We start from the raw sequence: 21,652 nt of genomic DNA, 5'->3' as shown, positions 1-21,652 counted from the left end.
TTCTGGAGAGCAATTTGGAACTGTGCCCAAAGGGCTACAAAAATGTACATACCCTTTGACTCAGCAATACTGCTTCTAGGACTGTATCTTCCAGAGGTCATAAAAATGGGAAAGGGTCCCACATGTACAAAAATATTTATAGCAACTCTCTTTGTGGTGGCCAAAAACTGGAAATCAAGGGGATGTCCATCAAATGGGGAATTGCTGAATAAATTGTGGTATATAATGGAATACTATTGTGTTATAAGAAATGATGTACAGGAAGACTTCAAAAAGGCCTGGAAAGACTTAAATGAACTGATTCTGAGTGAAAGGAGAAGAACCAGCAGAACTTTGTACACAGCAACAATCACAGTGTGCAAGGAATTTTTCTGGTAGACTTAGAACTTCATTGCAACGCAAGGGCTTAAAAAATTCCCAATGAATTCGAGGTAAAATGCCTTCCACATCCAGAGAACAAACTATGAAACCATATCACAGAACGAAGCAGACCATTTTCTTTGTATTATGTTTTGTTTTGTTTTGTGATTTCTCCCATTCATTTTAATTCTTCTATGCAACATGACTAAGGCGAAAATATATTTAATAGGAATGTGTAGAACCTATATAAAATTGCATGCCATCTCAGGGAGGGAGTGGGTAGGAAGTGGAGAGGGAGGGGGAAGGAGGCAAAAAAATCTAAGCTATATGGAAATGATTGTAGAACACTGAAAACAAACAAGATAATTTAATAAAATAAAAAAAAAGAAGAGATGGGAGGATAGGGGATCAAGGACACAAGTAGAGGTTTGGACCTTTCACAAAAGTTTCATTAGAGCAACAGTAATTGCCTAGGAAAGCAGAGAGAAATGGATATTCTAGAGATTTCAAAGGAATGAGGAAAAAGGAGAGGTGGGGTGACAAGTGATTTTGAATAGATAAAGGAATTTTAACAACCAGAGTCATGAAGGTGGCACAGTTATGGTTTAGGATAAGATCAATGCTATGACCTTCCTTGTCAATGACTAAGGTGGATTAAAGATATAGATCATGGGGATTAAGGAGCTTGATGTACTAGGAGTCTAAAGTGTGCAAGGGGACATCTGTTTACAATGAAGTGTGTAAGTATAAAGCCAGGGCTTAGGTACAAAAGAATACTATGCTGTACGACCACAGTGTGTGAGAGTTTTTTCTGGTAGACTTGGATTTTTGTAATAACGCAAAAACTTCTTATAAAAAAAAAAAAAAATCCCAAAGGTGGTTCTCAAGGCAAGATGCCTTCCACACTCAGAGAAAGAAATATGGAAGTCACTCACAAAATGTAGCAGATCATGTTTGTGTATGTGTATGTGTTTGTGTATCATGTTCTGATTTGTTATACGATTTCTTTCATTTATTTTAGTCTGACTACATAGCATGACTATAGTGAAAATATACTCAATAGGAAAGTATATGTAGAATCTATACAGAATTGTATGCAGTCGCGGGGAGGGAGGGGGGTAGTGGGGGGTAGGTGGGGGGGGATAAAATCTCAATTGTATGGCAGCGATTGTTAAACATTAAAAAATAAAAATTAAATTAAAAAAAAAAAGAATACTTTGCTGAAAAGTGCTCAACTCCTTGGATGAAGGAGAATGTTAAAGTCTGGTAGGGTAAAGTAAAAGAATCTGAGTGGAGATTGGCGGGGAGGCAGAGGCAGGGATGTGTACAGGTAGCATGACCCTTCTAGGGAAAAAAGGTTAGCAAGTGATGGCAGTTCAGAGAAAATTAGAACTGTCAGGGAAGAGGAGAAAGTATACTGAATCCTCCTCCTGGCCCAGTATGACTGGTGACACAAAAGAAATCACATCCAGTACACAAGAGGGGAACTAGAGATATGCAATCTTTGAGAAAGAGTCAGGGTTCTGTGAACTCAAGATAGAGAATGTGAGAAGAGATCTGTGAGGAAGGACAAATTGAAAAAATTAGGGGTCCCAGGGAGAAACAGAGGGAGGGCAAAGGAAGAAAAAGATTGGGAAAGGATAGACTTGAACTGCATAGGGATCTGTTAATAGGGAGGAGTAGTAAAGGAAGGTTGTTTTCACTTCAGAAGAGAGTTATTCTGAGTCAGGCACTTATATAGATGGGAAAATACCAGTTGATTGTTGTCACCTTCTCCCCTTCCCCCCCCAACAGGAACGCACACACACACACACATGCACATATACACAAACTTCAGGATGCTATACTAATAGGAAGTAGCATTGATAGATGTGTTCATTCCACAAATACCAGAAAACAAAGATTAGAAACTACAGAGAAATAAGATTGAAAGTCTGGGTCAGTATGTATTTGAAAACTGATATCATAGCCACCCAAATGCACTTGTACTAAGTGCCAACTATAGTTTCATTCCAAGATGATGGGGGCTGGATGGATAAGGCATACTCAAAAGTTATCAAAAACATAAAACAAACTTCGGGTACTATATCAGGCCTCATGTTTCAGACCCTGGACTTTTTTTATATTCAACATAATATGTGAGGCCTTTGCCCATATCTCTGAGTCTTTTGGAATTCAATTTGGTGTACAAGGGCACTGGAAAAACGAATGATGTTTTGGTGCTAAAGTACTAAGTTGTGCCAGTTCTATTATGAAATAGAAAGCAAATTATCTATGATATTCGTAATACTAATATCCGTAAGCATAGCACCTCTTAATTTTCAAAGTGCTTTCTTGCTAATTATTTCATTTGATGTCCACAATACCTTATGAGGCAGGTAAGGACAGTGCTATTATGCCCAGCTGAAGCACAAAGCATTTAAATGGCATGCCCAACATCATACAACTAACAAGTAATAGAGTAGGAACTCCAACCAAGGACTTTTGACTCCAAGGTCAATGCCTTTCCCATAGCATGAGGTTATATTTCAATTATTAATAGCCATTTTGGATCCAGTCTTCCAAGATGAGTTTGGTACCTGTCTAAGGGACTTTTTTGAGGGAGATAAGAGGGTCTAGGAGCCTCAAACAGGTTGGTTCCAATCAACCATTTAGAGGATTCAACTTGCCACAACTTCTAAAGTTAAGCCTGAGCAAATGGACTTAATAGCAAGACAGTCACAGTCAGGTTGCCTCCAGTAGAAGTAAACCCCCATTCAATGTAAACTTTGAATCAAAGGCCTAAGCATCAATAGGTATTTTGGTGTGTTGTTTCTATGTCCCTTTAAGGCTTACAAAAAGAGCAAGGCTCTTAACTGCTCTTGGCCTACATTTCCCAACTGTAAAATGGAACTTATTATATATACCTCTGAAGTTCAAATAAGAGACTGTATGTAAGGAGACATAAAGGAAAAAAATCCTTTTTTAATAAAACTCCACTGAATGGTTATTAAGGGCAAAGCAATTATCTAACCCACAAGTTCTTGGACTCTCATCAAGAGTTGGGTTGCCAAGATATGATCTTCAAGTTCTCATATTGAATCTACTTGGCTCACAACTTCCAAAAACCTGTTCCGCATTTGTCAGTGTTAATATTAAGCTCATCTACACACAGCAGCAATCTGACAAGGACTTCTAGATGGACTTTAAATTTAATTTAATCATCTTTATTAAAATTGCTAACTTGCCTATACCTCAATTTCTAATTAAACAATCTGATACCGCTCAATTTCTAGATAGGTAGACCTATATTCATTTGCATAGTTGGGACAATGGCCTCAATGAATCATATTCATCAATGAAACAGTTATTATTTGATAAGACATTATCTAATCTTATCACTTTCTCCGTAGTCTTTTCCTCTACTCTGAGACCAACTAGAAAATGCTCGTGTTGGATTTATGGGATTCCTGATTGGAGAGCCTCACACATGGGAAAACTCTTCTTATTGGAGACAAATGAGCACGCCCAAAAGGATTTAGCCAACGACTGTCCAAGCCATAGGAAAATGTTTAACAGAAAAGAAAACATAGTTTATGACTGAGAGGTTATACCTAAGGAATTAATAGTAGAAGGGAAGGAATTTCCTAGGATTCTAAACTACTAAAACAAATAAATCATCATGAAGTAGAAGATTTAGCTAAGATTCATGACCAACTAGTTTGCCCTGTATTCTTTAACACCATGGCCAACTTTTCACAAATTTCCCTCTGGGGTAGTGTTGTGTGTCAGTGCTCTTCATTTTTGGAACAATTATTGCTCCAGTATTTTGCATGGTAATGTGGAAACCTAGACATTTTTTAACCTTAATGGAGAAATCAAAATTTCTCAGTGACATCAGAAGGGCTCTCTAAAAAAATAAAGCAAAAATACTGAAGGCAAACTAAAGAAATAGATATATTAGAGAAATTCCATCCATCTTTGGGGAGGGTGGGAATATTACTGAGTCTTGGGGGTTTTTTAGTATTTCTTTTGGTGAACAAGCAAAACTGTTAGAAACAAATAAGGGGATTCTCAAAGAAATATACAGAGAAATAATTTCTGGTTAAGATGGAGACAAATAAGCATAATTTCCAAAAATAAACTTCTGCAATCCATCATAAACACAGTAAATCATGTTTTCTCACAAAGCATTGAAAAGAAAATGAGAAAAACTATCTCCTAATCTTAACTCCATTTGCATTCCATTATTTTCATTCGTGAATCAACTTTTTAATTCAGTAAATTTTACCAATCACTTACTCTATCCAAGAGATTGTATTAGAACCTGGAGATAAAAAAACAAAAATGTCACAGTCCTTGTTGACCTCAAGGAACTTGCCCTCTAATAGAAACATGATCATGGGACAGCAGGCCCTAGAGCCAGGAAGAACAGAGTTCAAGTCCTTCTTTTGATAGATAGTAGCTATGTGATCCTGAGAAAGTGACTCAACCTTTCCAGATTCTAGGACTCTCTCTCAGACTATAAATTGCACAGAAGGCATCAAATTGTCAAACTGCATTGTCAGAGGGAGTTTCCTCAGTCAGGAATTTTCTTTGTCCAGTTTTTATCCCCAAATCTTTCTCTACCAAAAAGATTAATTTGGGGCAGGGAAAAATAGAACAAAACTAGTTAACAAGAATTTTAGGTCTGAGATAAGTAAAGAGCTATTCATAAAGCAACTAGCTTTCCTCAGTGAGTTCATGGGAAAAACTAGAGAGAACAACTACTGAAAAACTTTGGATAGTAGGAGAGTTTCCACCAGACTGGAGGCAGACTAATGTAAAGTCTTTAGATTGTAGGCCAAGGAGCTTGATTAATTACTGCTGGACAAATTCTAGAATATATATTTTTTAAGCAGTTTGTGAATATTTAGAAAGGAGAGTTGTGACTATCAAGAATCAATGTAGTTAATTTATCAAATCATTCCAGACAAAGATTCTTTTATTGTCTGACAGGGTTATTTGACTGACAAATCAGAAGCCATAAACAGGAGATTTGAATTTCAGTCAAGTCTTTAACAAAGACATGTAAATTTGCAGGTAAGCTTATGATCATGGTAGGCAGTTATCTTGAGAATATGAAGACTGATTGAAGAACTTGAGCCAAAAAGAAAAAAGTCCTAATTAATGAGTTGATATCAACATAGAAAAAATGCTTTAGTGAAGTCCCTTCAGTGTTTGATGAACTCTGTTCTGAACAGCATTTTTTATCAATGGTTGGAATGAAGGCATGGATGAAATACTTATCAGATTTGTAAATAGCAAAAAAACTGAATAGAAGAAGATCCCAAAAGAAATCGGCAGACTAGCACAATGCGCCAAATCTATTAAGATAAAACACTTTTTCCAGTACAAATTTGAACCACTTCGATCCAGAATAAATATGTTTTCAGACAAATGTTTTAATATGCAGCATGGTATAGTAAAAAAGGGGGATGGCTTTGGAGAGTGGAAAACAGCAGCTCAAATCCCCCTTTGGACATGTGCCTGCTGGGTGACTTGGCTTTCAGTGCTCTAGGTAACTCTCTGAGACACTTAAGTTACAAAGAAGGTCCCGATCTGCAGTGGTAGAGACTGTTTTCTCTCTAATGAATTCTCTATACCAGTGAAATCACAGATCCAATCCCTATCCCTACAAATGTATATATTATTCATATATGTAAAAGTAAGAACAAAAAGTCAAGACTATCAAAGCAACAAGTTAAAAAAATGTAAAGGAAGGAGGATTAGCAGTACCAGATCTTAAACTATGTTATAACTATAATTTTACATACATATGTATATATACATATATGTATATGTATATACATACATATAACTATTACATATACTATATATCTTAAACTATATTATGCCATATTTTATATATAATTATATATAACCAAAACTATCTAGTACTGGCTAAGAAATGGAAAGGTAGAACAATGAAACAGAGTAGACATACAATTTACAGCAGCAAATAAATATAGTAGCCTTGTATTTGACCAATGTAAATATAGCAACCTTGTATTTGACAAATGTAAAGACTTAGGATTTGGGGATAAGAATTCATTATTTTTAAAATGTTGAAAAACTGGAAAGTAGTATGTCAGAAATTGAGTGTAGGCCAATATCTTACACCATTTACCAAGATCAAATCAAAATGGATGTATGACCTAGATATAAAGGGAGATATTACATGAAAACTTGAAAAACATGGAACATGTTACTTTTCAGACTTATAGATAAGTGAGCAAATTATGAATGACAAGAGATAGAGAGCAGAATGAGGTATAAAGTGAATAACTTCAATTACATTAAATAAAAAGGTTTTTGTACAAATAAAACAAATTTAGCCAAGATCTAAAAGAAAGTAGATAACTGAGGGCAGGACAGGATTTATAGACAATTTCTCAGATAAAGGTCTCATATCTCCAAAATACAAACAACTTTGTAAAAGTTATAATAATATAAGTCATTCACCAATTGATAAATGGTCAAAGGATATGAACAGACAGTTTTTAGATAAGGAAATCAAAACAATTTATAGTAATATAAAATGCTCTAAATCATTATTGACTAGAGAAATGCAGATTAAAACAACCTTGAGATATCATTTTACACCTATCAAATTGGGTTAAATGATTGAAGGGGAAAGCAACAAATGTTGGAGGAAATGTGGAAAAATTGGGACACTAATTCATAGTTGATAGAATTGTGAACTGATGCAACCATTTTGGAGACGGTCTATGCCAGAGAGGTAACAGTGTCAGAGGAAAAGGGTAGAATGGGGGAACATCTAGGAGAGAGGCTGATGAAGGTAGAAACAACAGGCCTTGGTGATCCGTGAGATATAGGGTGTGAATGAGAGTAAGGAGTACAGGATAACACTTAAGTTGAGAGCATGGGTGACTAGGAGGATAGTGGTAACTTTGATAGTAATAGAAAAGTTTGGATGGGGAGGATTTAGGGGAAAAGATGTTTTGGACATGCTAAATGTAAGATGTCTACAAGAGAGTGTCAGTTGATTTCCCTGTAGCCATCCACTTAATTTCCCAAATCAAAATACCCTGCCCCTACCACCACATATATGTATATGTACCTACATGCATGTCTGTATATTTATATGTATGTACTTGAATCTGTATGTGTGTATATGTATGTATACATGTATTGTGTTTATGTGTATTGTATACATGTATACAGGTACACATTTATACACATATATGCACATGTATATGCCCATATGCATGTTTCTATATATAATATGTTAATGCATTGTGTGTACATAGAGATGTATATCCTCCAAGGAGTATGTAAGGGAATAAAGTATAAGGTAGAGAAAGACGTATATGGAAGAGGGATCAGATTCCTTGTTCTACTTGGCCAAGGTAGGCAGAATGAGAATAGGCAGAAGCTGCAAAGCAGTTGATTAAAATTTGATATTAAACTTTTTCCTACCTTTAGAGCTATCCCAATATGGCACGGGAGAACTTGGGAAGCTGAGACTCCTCCTATTCTGAAGAATTTGTAGCCTGAGTGGGATGCTTTCTTAGGAATGTCAGAGAAATTTCAGGTTGAAGTACAAGTGGGATCAGATATCCCACTATCTCAGAATCCCCTGAGCAGCTTTCCAGTTCCAAGATTCTGTGTTTCTGTGGACAGCTTGTATGTTTGGTCTTCGTTTTTGAAGAAGACCATGACATCAGAGGAATTATGACATGACTTGCACTTGACTTTATTTTGAGGGAGAGAGGGCTGTGCAAGGTCAGCAACCTCACTTTGTTCTCCTGAGTCATTAGGGTCCAATGACCAGACCTTGGCCTTTTTAGGTTCTCACTTAGAGTTAGGTAACTCCCATTGAGTGAATAGGCCTCTTTGAGAAGTAGTCAGGGAATGGCCCTTTTAATGACTAGGGGAAGAGGGGAGAATGGAGAGACCAGAGGACATGAGGAGGAGTTCTGAAATAGCTTTTTAAACTTGTCTGACTTGTTTTGGTGTTCTTCACTGTGTCAACAAAACAGAAGGGGGAGAGGGCTACAGGGGAATCTACATAACACCAAATAAGCAATTTTTTTTTTCACTAAAGTAGGCAGTCACTTGGCTGAGTAGCTGGTTGTTTTGTTTTGAAATTCTCTCTGGAAGAGCAAGAGGCTATGTAGGTCTATAGATTCAATTCAAATTAGTTTGAGGAACATTTGATCGTTTGGTTATCCGGACCAGATTGTTTACCACACAGATTAAAGTATTTTATTCTTCATTCTTCTGTGATTCCACTATTAGTATAATTACTTGAGAAATGAACTAAGTTGACAGACCTTCTTGTTGCAATGGCTTAACATAATGATCAATTAAAGCAGTAAATTTCAGTGGAAATAACCACCATGTTCATAGATTAGGAGATTGAGGGGATCTCAGAGGTCATTTGGTCCTCACTTTCTTCCATTTTACACGAGGAACCAAAGCCCAGGATACGAAACTGGGTTTGTTTGATCCCTGGATTTGGAATCAAAGAACCTCAGTTCAAATTTTTGCTCTGTTATTTGTTACCTGTGTGACGTCTAAACTTCTCAAAAGCTCATGATCCAGAGAAGAAACTCTTAATCTGGGGTCCATGAACTTAGTGAGGTTTTTTTTAAAAAAAAAAAAAAAAAAAAAAAAGTTGTATTTCCATATGATTGATTTCCTTTTTATGTGTTTTTTTTTTTTTTACAATAATAAGAAATTTTGAAAGGGGAACGTTTAGAGAAAAAGATAATGAGTTCTATTTTGGATATGCTAAGTTTAAGATGTCTACAGGAGAGTGTAGTTGACTCCCCTATAGCTAGCCATCCCTTCACTTCCCAAATCAAATTTATTTTATGCATCTAAAACTATTATTCCATGAAGGGATTCATAAACTTCACCAGACAGCCAAAGGAGTCCATCACAAATACACACACACACACACACACACACACACGTTAAAAAATCATTATCTGAAGGGTTTTATCATCTAAGTGATTTCTGCAGCCCCTTTCAGCTTTCTATTAACAAGCTTCATGAGCTCTAAGAAAGATTGTGTCCCAGTAAATTCTTTTTAAAGAAGACATTCATTTTCCTTCTCTTCACTAAAGGATTTTGTCATGGAAGGGGAAAACACGTTCACATTTGGTGAACTCTCAAAAGTCACCAGGGGAAGGTAAAGTCACCATGAATTGATTTGGACCTGATAGATATGCCTAAACCCTAAAATAAATAAATAAATAAATGATTCTTGCTGAGCCTTTACCTTGACTAGCTTATTATTCATAAACAACACACTTTTAAAAGATAGATAGATGTGACTACTAATGGAAAAAAATAAATTAATGACTCAGTAGTTCAGCACTGCTTCTCACAAATCTGACTCCCCACTCTCATAGGCTTTTAAAGAAAGTTTCATTCCAATATCCTGGGAAAGAGCACTTAAGACTGCCACTCCCCTGGCATTTTCAAATCATCCTCCTCCTTATCAGATGTAACAAAAACCTAGATAATCTGAAGGGTCCACTTTGAGTCAGTGTTCTCAGTGTAGGTCAATGCAACACCACCCACATCCTTCCTGGCAGAGAGAGACGTGACAACCAAAGCCACATGAAGTCTGCCTTCCCTCTGTGGTCAAGGCTTTATGAACTCAGAAGATCCCCATAGTCAACCAGTCTTCCTTTACCCCTATCTTGCCACCCAAAGTCAGGCCAAACAGTAATCTTGTCTTCCTGTAAACAAAGAAGGGCTCATTGGTAATCAATTCCTTTAAGTTCAAGTTGCTCCTACAAGTTGTCAAAACACTAAGCTCAGCCCTGACTTTACTCCCCCTCACCTCACCATACACACACACACACACACACATACAAACTGTTATCATGTTGAGGAAACAACCAACCAGTTAGCTCAATGTCTTCCATTTCTCAGTCATCTTTTTTGATATTGTGTAAACATTTCAAATTGTCAGTTGAATCTGAGCCTCCAAGACTTTGTGACATCCTCTAGGTCCATTTGTTGTGGCCATTACATAATAAGAAAGCATCCATTCTTCTAAACAGAGAAAAATTATTTGATTGTATATCAGTATAGAGCAAAGAAGAGCAAATACATATGAGTATTGACCAAATCATCCTCAATTAGCAAGGCTTTCTCAGAAAAGTTGCTAGAGTTTGGAAATCCTATCTCCCATGAGTACATTCTACACATGCCAAAATGATTGTCAAGGGTTGCTCTTAACTTTCCATGAAGACTCACTTTGATTGCCAAATAAGAGCACTGAGTATGGGCATAGTATGGGCAAACCCCAGGTGGTTTTGAGGCGCATAACTTTTTCTAAGAGACTGGATGTCCTACTGCCCTAATGATAAAGTTTGCTAAAAATAGATGTGCACAGACTAAGAGGACTGTGGGATGTGGTTTTTGTTATGTGTTTTGGTCATACATGTATCTCCTTCCCACCCATCAGTCTCTAGAATGTGACTATTGTTGTTCACCCTTCATTCTTGGAGAGGACCAATAACATCACAAGGGTGATGTCTTGACTTGTAAATGAATTGATTTAAGTGAGGCAGGCCTGTGAAAAGTCATCAGCCTCACTCTCTCCTCCAGAGTCATCAAAGTCCAGTGGCAAGACAAGGGTCAAGATGACTGTCAAAGACCCAGAGCCACAGATGAGTAACTGACAAACAACCTCTCTCCAGGAATAACTTCAAAAACACTCATACTTCATCTATATGTATAAAGGGACATAACGACCATGGCAATTACAAGGGAATTTCAGAATCCTAAGTAACTTTTGCCTAAAATTACCAAGTAAGCAATGCAAAAGTGTTTTATAGGTGTGAATTGTCAGAATAATTGCTACAACTGAATATCACTTAGACGGATACATGTGCCTCTCTGCTGTGGAAATATAACTATGCCTGTTGATCTCTCTAAGGTCCTTACCAGCTCTAAATCCAACGGTCAAGTAGTTTAGTGCAGTGGAAAAAGATTTGAATTTGGGGGCAGAAATCCTGGATTGGAAACTCCACTCTGCCCCATATTATCTACAAGTCACTTCACCTATCTGTGCCTCAGTCTCATTATCTATAAAATGAAAGGACAAGCTTGTACTAGATGACCTCTAGGTCCATTCAGTTCTAAATCTATGATCCTGTGATGCATTGCTACAAGGATTATTATGTGAAAAATGTCTATCTCCAGGTGGGAAATTCTACTGAAAGTAGGAATATCAAGTCAGACCAAGAATGCAAAAGCATCTTCAAATTCAGACAATTATTTAACATCTAAGTAATAATAATTATCACCCATAGTGCTTTTAGTTTTACAGAATGCTTTACATACCTTGTTTTGTCCTCACAATAACACTGTGAGAGAGGTGCTACCATTGTCTCCATTTTAGAGATAAGGAAACTGTGGTCCAAAGACAGAAAGTGACTTGCCCTGAGTCACATGGCTAGCAAGTATCTGAAGCAGGATTCAAACTCACGTCTTCCTCTGTCCGACTGCAGTTCTCTCTCTAGTATACCAGTCTGCCTCTCATACAAAGGCAAGCAACTTGAAAAGTTCTTCGTAGACTGGATTTGATGGTCTGAAGGCAAGTAGGCAGAAACCATAAACCCAGCTTTCCCCCATCTGCAGCAGACAGAACAGAAAGTCATAGAGGAAAGTTCATTATACTTCCCTCTTATCAAATAGCAAAGAAAAAGGGAAAGAAAAATATTTTCCACCACTGCCACCCTTCCACACCACCTCCAATAATGCATAAGCATCACTGGGCTATATAACTTCATTTCATCTAATAACTGATCTAGTTGGATGGCCTTTTTAAAACAGCGTGACCCAGTATTACTAATGAGGATAATTAGCATTTATACAGCATTTTAAAGTTTATGATGCACTTCATAAATATTATCTAATTTTATCCTCACATCAACCCTAGGAGGGAGATACTGTTATTATCCCCATCTTAAAGGTATCAAAATGAAGAGTAAACAGACATTGTGACTTGTCCAGGTTTAAACAGTTATAAGTGTCAAAGGTCAGATTTGAGCACAGGTCTTTTTGACTCTATATCCAACATTTTATCGACTGAACCACTAGCAAGGAGTTATCAGATAACACACCTGAACAAGATACTTTACATCCCTCTAGCTTTCTTGAGCATGTCAATAGAACTATGATCTCACTGAGGTGGTCACTCCCTCCAATAATATAACCATCCACACCTTCCAGTTTTGTGACATTCTTGTTCAAGTCCTCCCAAAAGGGAACAGCCCAATGTGTTTGGTGTCTTCCCCTGGATCATTCTTTAAGAACTACTATAGAACTAAGGTTTCCACTTCTTATTCCGTACTTTCTCCATAAGGCTGAACCAGCTCTTTTTCTAGCCTTATATTATTCAGATCATAGATCTTTCATCACTTCTTGCATGCAAAGTATCATTGAGCAGCCTACTTATACCCATCATGCATCTCTCTATTGCTCTTTGGGTCCCTCACAGTTCTGATTCTTCAGAGATTATGGTGTTTCGCAGCCATATTACAGACAACCTAAGAAACAAAACCCTTCCAGCTACTCAGTAAAAATCTCTCTGGAGCAAGAGACTTTTTTTTTCTTCTCTGCATCCAGGGCATGTCAGAATTAAGAATGTTAGAGAATGTTCTCTGAGATGAACCTGACCTAAGTAGTAATTGTTTTGGTGTCTGCCAAGGTCCTTCCCAACTTTAATTCTGTGATTCCCTGGATAATTCAGGATAGAGGACTGGGAGTTCTTTTCCTCACTATACACAGGAAATTTGTGTTGCTAATATCTTCTCACATGTTAAAAAGGAAGTTCAGAACCATTGTGTGCTATGCAGTTATATTTTGTATTCTTACAGTATTTTGTAGGAGACTACAGTGTATCTAGCAGACAAGATCTTATTCCTCCTCAGAATAATTCTACTGAGGAAGAAATATTTATAACCACTTTACAGATTTGGCAACTCAGACATGGATCAGGAGGTATGGGGAAGGAAGGTCCCAGTTACCTCAGAAGCACAAATAAATTCAGGTCTCTGTTATTAATAGTGATTGTGTGAGTGATTCACTAAAAATCCTAAGACCGCTCTCATCTCAAAAATTCTACAGTTTTGTTATTTGCAAGCCTGATTTAAGGAAATTATCTAGAAAGGGGACTTTTTTTTTCTTTCAAAGAATATACTTTACTTCCATGCCTCCTGTATCTATTGGGAGAATTGTACACCATAAGATTTACAAACCTGGCAAGATGGAAAGTCAGTACTCTCACTTTGTAGATGGGCAAATCTGCAGTGTACAAAGAAGTTGAGAAATTTCACCAAGGCTATTTACGGATCTGATAAGAGAAAGAAGAATTTCTTGTTCCTAGTCCAAATCATTCCCTGTGCCTAAATTGGAGTTATTTGGTTACATTCTAACATCATAAAAAGGAAAGTATTTTTTTCTACTTGGCAAATGGGTGGTGATTTAGTTGTTTCTTCTCTCCATTAAGAAATGTTGTCAAGAGAAGGGGAAAACTCTAATTTCAGGTGATTTAGGAGAGTGACACATGCTCAGGAAGCATGATCCAAGAAGTCATTGAAAAAGATGGAAAATGAAACTGGTAATGATGTCCCAAAAGAAAACCCTCCATCAACAACCAAAAATGAACAGGGAGCTTTTCGTGAGCTCTTACATGCAACCAAATGTCCAAAGAGGAATGGAAGAAGGGTGAAGGAGCAACAAGTTTCTCTTCTTACTTTGTCACCTTTCACTTTGAAGAAGAGATTCTAAATCAATACCTGAAGTGGTTAGAAAGAATGAGGGTCATTACACATGAGGCTGATATTTCATTTCTGTTTCTGCTTCCAGTCTCTGGAAATGAACATGAAATCCTTGAAGGAAGGTGAGTCAGTGCCAGGTGAGGTAGGAATTGGAAGAAGAACAAGCCACCTTGGGAAATCTATAGCACTAGGGCATGGAGCCAATGTATGGAAATTGTATGAAAAATAAAAAGGTACAAGATGGAAAGAACCCCAGGACCAAACAGAAATTGCAGTGAACTAAAAGATTCAGACAAATGAAATGTCTCCACAAAGGGAAAATTCAAAAATTAGATGTGACAGCTTAATTGGAACCTACATATATAGCTAATCAAGGTAATTTGAGTATATATATGGATTTTTTGTCTGTTATAATTTTAAAAGTTGACAAAATGTGAAAGTTTAAGTTTTAGCCTATCTATATGATAATAATAAAAGTAATAATAATAGCTAGCACTTATATAGCACTTTAAGGTTTGCAAGGTTCTTTACCTTTATATCATTTGATCCTCACAACAATCCTGTGAGATGAGTGTTATTATTAACCCTCCTTTACAGATAAGGAAAAATGAGGTGAAGACATTTTAAAGGACTTTCCTAGAGTCACACAGCTAGGAAGTATTTGAGAAAGAATTTGAACTCAGGTCTTCCTGACTCCAGGTCCAGCACTATCCACTGAGCCACCTACCTCTTTATCTGTCTATTAAACTGTAAGCTCCTTGAGAGCAGGAACTGTCTTTTGACTTTCTTTGTATCTTTAGGGCTTAGTCCAGGGCCTGACATATTAGAAGGCACTTAAAAAATGCTTACTATCTACATCCAAACATATATACATATAAATATATATATAGGTACATGCAAATACACATGCATATGCGTATACACACATTTCAGAGGGTCATTTTTATAAAGAATATATATATATATAAACGTGATATTTTATATATATACATATATATGTATATATATAAAACATTGACATATATGGTATGTTGTTGTCCTTCATCTTTGAAGAGGACCAAAATGACATCACCATTGTAAAGTGAAATTTCAATGTGTCCAACTGTGGTTGATCAGACCAATACAAGTTCGGAATGCTCTACCACAGGTTGAGCACAAATCGTTCATATGAATATTTGGGGTGGATATCCCAAATTTGTGTATCCTGCGTTTACTTTGTGCTGTCTCAATTCTGCTTTGCTCAATTCTGCTTTGACATATACAATAGTATATACTATATATATATAATAAATGTGTATGATAAATATAATAGCTATAATATAATATGCAAGGTGTTCCTGTTCAGTTGTTTTCTAGTCTTGTCCGACTCTTCTTGACCCCATTTGGGTTTCTTTTGCAAAGAGACTAGAGTGGCTTGCTATTTTCTTCTACAATTCATTTTACAAATGAGGAAACTGAGGCAAATAGAGTTTGGTGACTTGCCCAGGGTCACACAGCTAATAAGTGTCTAAGGCCAGATTTGAACTCAGGAAGACATTTTTCTGGCTCCAGGACTGGTACTTTATCCACTGTGCCACCTAGCTGCCCTAAGATATATACTATAATGTGACATCATATCTATGTATAAATATGTCATATATTTATGCATATATACTACATGTATACAGATATGTATACATAAGTGCACATATATATACACACACATACATGTGTGTTCTTATACATACATATATCCTCTACTGAAGTCTCCTTCTGATGCCTCATTAAGCTAGAGGTGTGGCCTTGGGATGCTGAAGAATATGCCTACAGAGCTAATCTCTGGACATTTCTACCAAGCTGCAAAGACTTTGAAAGAGAGCTCAATGATAATCTCAGTTCTAGCTTCCTTTAATTCTGAAAGACATTAACCAAATATTGGGTAGGAAGTGCTGATTTTTTTTTAACTGTAGCAACTCTTAATTTTACAAATACCTTTGTACTCTGCATTTGAGGGGAATGTACTTTGGAAATGCCAGATCTCTAATAAGTATACATTGTTAGGAATAGGGATAGACACTGAACCTGTGATTTCACTGGCATGGAAAACTCATTGGAAAGCTCCAGTGAAGCTTGGTCTCTTCTTTCCAATTAATAGTCTTAGGGAGTTGCCTGGTGTACTCTTGATTTGCCCACGGTCACCTGGAAGGCATATGCCAGAGGCAGACCTTAAAGCCAGGTTCTCGGGGCAAGTTGTATGAGGTAGATCTCATCCCCCATAAATCTGTGCAGAGCATAGCAGACGATAATACTATTCCATCTTCTGTTAGCTGGGGGCATGTCTAGCAGGACCTGAAAGACAGCAAGGTTTGATCCAGAAGTTCTGAGCTTGGATATGGGTAATTAAAAGAGATAGAGATAGGGAAGTAACAAAATGATGACCTAAATGCAACTTTCCCTGGCCTGAACTTCCTTCTACCAAGGCTAGCAGACGTTGGACCTTGCTCATGCCAATACTGAACTTCCAGACATTTGATAAGACAATCTCCACTCCCTTGATCAGGTGGTGGTGGAATTTGATGGATAGTGCTTTGGCTGTCCTTTGATGCTTTTCCCCTTCCATGCCAGAAAGCCTTGGATGAAGAATTATAAAGACTCTGGTCCAGTTCCAAGTAGAGATAGAGTCCCAGTTTCAAAGACCCTACGAGGAATTGAGATGTCACTAACCAGCCTTCCAATTATCCCTAGTTTGAGGACTGATCTGATTTAACATAGCAGGCTAGTGGCAAACTAGACTCTTCACTTCTCTTCATTGGAGATTTTGAAGAAATAAAAGTGTCAAGAGTGTTTACTCTCAATTTTAATTTTATTATTGCTTACCTTGCATTTCTATTTAAACTATGTCTTTAGCATCACCATGGAGTCATGTATGTTTCTAACTCTGCCTAGTAGAGATTCAAAGGGGGAAAAAATGGAGACTCATAAGGATTAATTGTGGTCCCATACAGGATTTTAAGTACTGATAATTAATGTAGAAGTGCTGCTACAAATTGCGTGTGTGTGTGTGTTATCTCTGTTCTATTATTTGATAATAGAAATTGCTGATTTATGCAGGGGGCACAGTAGAATTTGCATTGGATTGGAAGTCAGAGAACTATAATTCAAATACTGGTTCTCCTCCTCATTACCTACATGACCTTGGGCAAGTGGCCTCATATATCTGGACTTCATTTTCATCATTTGCAAAAGAGGGGTTGAACTACATAGCTACCAAGGTTTCTCCTAACTCGAAATGGATACTCCTATGAGCCTTTAAATTCTTACTAGCTGGGTGACCCTGGACAAGTCACTTAGCCCTATTTGCCTCACTTCCCTCATTTATAAATTGAGCTGGAGAAGGAAAAGATAAATATCTTTAGTGTCTTTGCCAAGAAAACCCCAAATGGAATGATGAAGAGTTGGACATGATTAAAATAACTCAACAAATGAGCATTTGACTGATGAATAGGTTTACCTCCAGTGCTGTTGAGGGTTTCTCATAGATTCTTCTCCATACTTTTTCATATGTCCAACCTACATACGCAGTCATTCAACTTGCTGGAATCTTTCCTCTGGTTCTTACCATATTTTAGGGGCATAAATTTAGGATTCATACTGTTATCTGTTCCTGCTAAAGGACACTATATTTTCCAGGCAAATGCATGCTTCGTAATATCTTTTATGCCACTTTCCAGGGAAGAGATTGGAAATGGGGCTACTAGGAGACATTGAGCTGAAAGGCACTTTCAACATAAATGGAGCTAATTAACCTTTTTGCAGGTATCATTGTATCCTGTGGCAGGATAAAAAAAATCAATGGACCCTTTCTTAGAATAATATTTTTTAAAAGACAAAATTAAAAGGTTTAAGAGTGCAAGGGAAATCAATATAGTTATCAAAATATTAAGAAAAAAAGTTCCTGGACCCCCAGGATCCTCTGGTGTTATGCAACCTCCTCATTTCTTACTTTAATTTTTAAAATATTATTTATTTACGTACTTTGCAAGCATTTTTTACCTCTCCCTTTCACTGTCCCCTGCTCTCACTGAACATTAAAAAAAAACACACTCACATCAAATATGTGCGTCCCATCTAAATATATTCCCACGTTGGCCATGTCCAAATACACAAGTTGCGATCTCTATTTTAAGTTTATCACCCCCTCTGGTAGGGTGGCAGGATTCATCTTAAGTCTTGTATTTGAAGTTTATCACTGCATTAATTAGAGTTATAAAATCTTTCAAAGTTGTTTTTCTCAATTGTTCTGGTTCTGTTCTCTCATCTCTATATCAGTTCTTAAAGTTTTTCCTAGTTTCCTCTGAAATTGACCATTTTCTCATTTCTTATTGTACAAAAATACTTCATTATATTCACATGCCATGATTTATTCAGCTCTTTCCCAGGAAATGTACACCTTTTGGTTTCCAGTGGTTGGCTACTATAAAAAGAACTGTTATTCATATTCATATGTCTGTAAGCCCCTCCTTCTACATATTAAAGAAACTAAAGTGTGGAGAAATAAAGAGGTGAGTCCAAGTTCACACAGGTAATAAGGAACCCATCTCTTCCAGCTGCAAATATTGGGTTCTCTCAACTATGCCTGTCCATAGCATTTAATTCAATTTAATATAATTCAATTCAACCAACTGTCTGCAGCACTGGCTTTATTAAAACTACTTGCTAAAGGAACCAATAACACAGATGATGCTATAGGCGAGGGGAAAAAAATGAGTCAGGTAGCAGTTGAGGTACAGTTGGGAGCATGGAAAAGAGAGAAAGAGCATGCACACAGAAGAATAAGCTCAGAACGGGAAAGAGTTCTGGCTATGGAGTCCTAGGTCATGGATTTTAATGCTGGCTCCACCAGTTGCTGCCTATGTCACAAATCACTTTACCTTCTTGAGTTTACATTGTCCTTATCTGTAAAATGAGAGGATTTGACTAGATTACACTTACGTCTAGACCCATCTCTTCACTTTCCCCAATTATTGCGAATAATAAATCCCTCGAAGTGGTCACATTATTTAAACCATACTACATGTTTCCCTTGGAATGTAACCAATTACCATATTTTCCATAATTATAACTTTGAGTACTGTAGATTCAAGTATGTTCAAGTACTTCACTGGATTCATTATTTGTGTTTCAAATCTAAGATCCTATAATCAAGACCTAAGTGAAAAATGAGTCACTAAAACAACAAAAGTTGTTCAAAAATAATATTTGAATGACTAAATCAAAACAATAGAAAACAGTCATAACACCATCAAATATTAACATGAATTAATATTTATAGAGAAACATCATGGCATAGTGAATAAAGGAAAGGAATTTGAAATCAGGAGAGCTGAGTTCACGTTCAGCTCTGGCAGATACTGGCTATATGACCCTGGACAAGTCATTTAACATCTCTCTACTCCAGACAACACTCCAAGGCTATTGTTTGTAGACTCAGGTGCAATCTGTATTGATGGAGAGAGTTTCTACATCACAGGTTTTGCATACATGAGGAAATCAGAGGTCTAGATCCTCCCTACCAAAAACAATATTACTAATCCATTATAAATGAAAACAGAAAAGCATATTGTGATATTATCAACTTAAATTTGATACTGCTTAACACAGTGACTGGCACATAGTAGGTACTTAGAAATGTTTATCAACTGACTATTTCAAAACACAAAACTATTCTCAAGCTGCAAGCATCCAAAACTCATTTAAAATTTTGATTTTCCGTGTTGATAAGAGATTCAAATATATCTGAACTTAAAGAATACTTCTTTAAAGAGGTATGAAAGTCTCTTAACTTCTGCAAGCCTGCTTGAATAGCATCCAAACAGCTCTTGCTGGACCGGAAGATGGGATGAGAAGAAGAGATGAGAGAGGAGGAAATAAGCCCACCTGTTTTCTCTTCCCTTGGAGTTATGTTTGTTTGTTAGTTACATGGGATTGTATTAGTATGCATTTAGAATGGAAAATACTGTGAGGTCATGTAGTCCGACTCTAGTAAGGGAGCCTTTTTTTTTCTCTTTTATTGCTACATCTTTTGAACCATATTGAACACATCAACCATATTGGAAGAACCACCCAAACACTACACACACACACACACACACACACACACCACATTCTCTGAAAACAGTGAAAAAAGAATGACTAATAGAGTGATTGCTACTGATAACTTTCCTACATGCTACATGCCACTTTCCATTTTTGTAATCATGGTTTATGAACAAAAAAGGACTTGTGTTTTAACTTTAATAATTTAGTATCAGGACTGTCTATTGTATTAGAATTGAGTTTTTGGTAAAGGGAATGCCTTTTTTCAGTGTTTGTCTGTGGAGCCAGAGTTTCAGTGTACACCGTGCTAGAATAGTGACATTTCCTTTTATTAATTAATGAGAGCTCAAAACAGGAAATCTGACTTTCCACTAAATTATGAGATTGGAGTGAATCTAAACAAAATTCATTGGGCAATTACCTTAAATAAATTTCCAGTGACAATTGAAACACTGACGTTTATCTAAGCACCTTGCAAGGTATTCCCAGCTTCTGCAGAAATCTCTTCAATGCCTTTCCCAGATCAGAGTTTCCAGACTTGACAAGAACAGAGGCCATTTTTCTGTCCTATCTCAAAAATCTCCACACCCTTGTGTCAGAGATTGAAAGGGCTTGGGAAACACCAACCAGAGGGACTTGTAAAGAGATTTGGCAGGTAACATTTGGAGAGCATAGGAGATGATCACCAGGTCTGATCAAAGAAGACAAAACATTTACTTCTCTCATGAGTCATGAATTAAAGTCTTGTAACATGCTTAGGGGGCCTTCTGAACTTTGAAACTTGGATTCTGTCCAGATGTGAAATATGGAAAAGAGTTTTTTATGCAATGCTTTCATCACCATAGCCTTTTGTCCATACTTTCTTCTCTGGTAATAGACACAGGGCATGTTCTTGTAATTGTTCCCAATTGTTTGTGTTCTTGTGAAACTGTTTACATGGAAAATTAGGAGTCTTTCAGAGGAAAAAAAACATTGAAAAAATGGTCATTTACAAAATGTTTGATATCAACAGAAGACTCAGTAAAAGGGAGGACTCTAGCCAATTGAGCAGAACCTCCGTGAAGGATTTATGGAAAGACCCAGATAAGAATCATGTGGGGTAAGAAGGCATGAGTAGCAACCACAGGAACAAAGCAAGAGTTGAAACCAGTGAAACCACAAAACCATCAAAATATACAAATGACTTCTGCTAACATATGGATAATTTATGGAAACACTAGCTATGATGCCTCTAATCTCAGTCTTAAAAAGAAAATTAATGATTAATATTCAGAGCCATGTCTATGAAAGACCAAAAGAATTAAATTACAAATTCAGAGGAAAAAAATCAGTCAAATGAGTTTTTTTTTTAATTTGGTTCCATTTTGTGTATGTATTAGCAGCTTTTGTTATTATTAAAATTTATTATTTGAGTTAGTATCTAT

This window comes from Notamacropus eugenii, chromosome 1 (genome assembly GCF_028372415.1).
Source record: "Notamacropus eugenii isolate mMacEug1 chromosome 1, mMacEug1.pri_v2, whole genome shotgun sequence".
In the NCBI taxonomy this organism is placed as follows: Eukaryota; Metazoa; Chordata; class Mammalia; order Diprotodontia; family Macropodidae; genus Notamacropus; species Notamacropus eugenii.
Note: the sequence above shows the minus strand (reverse complement) of the source record.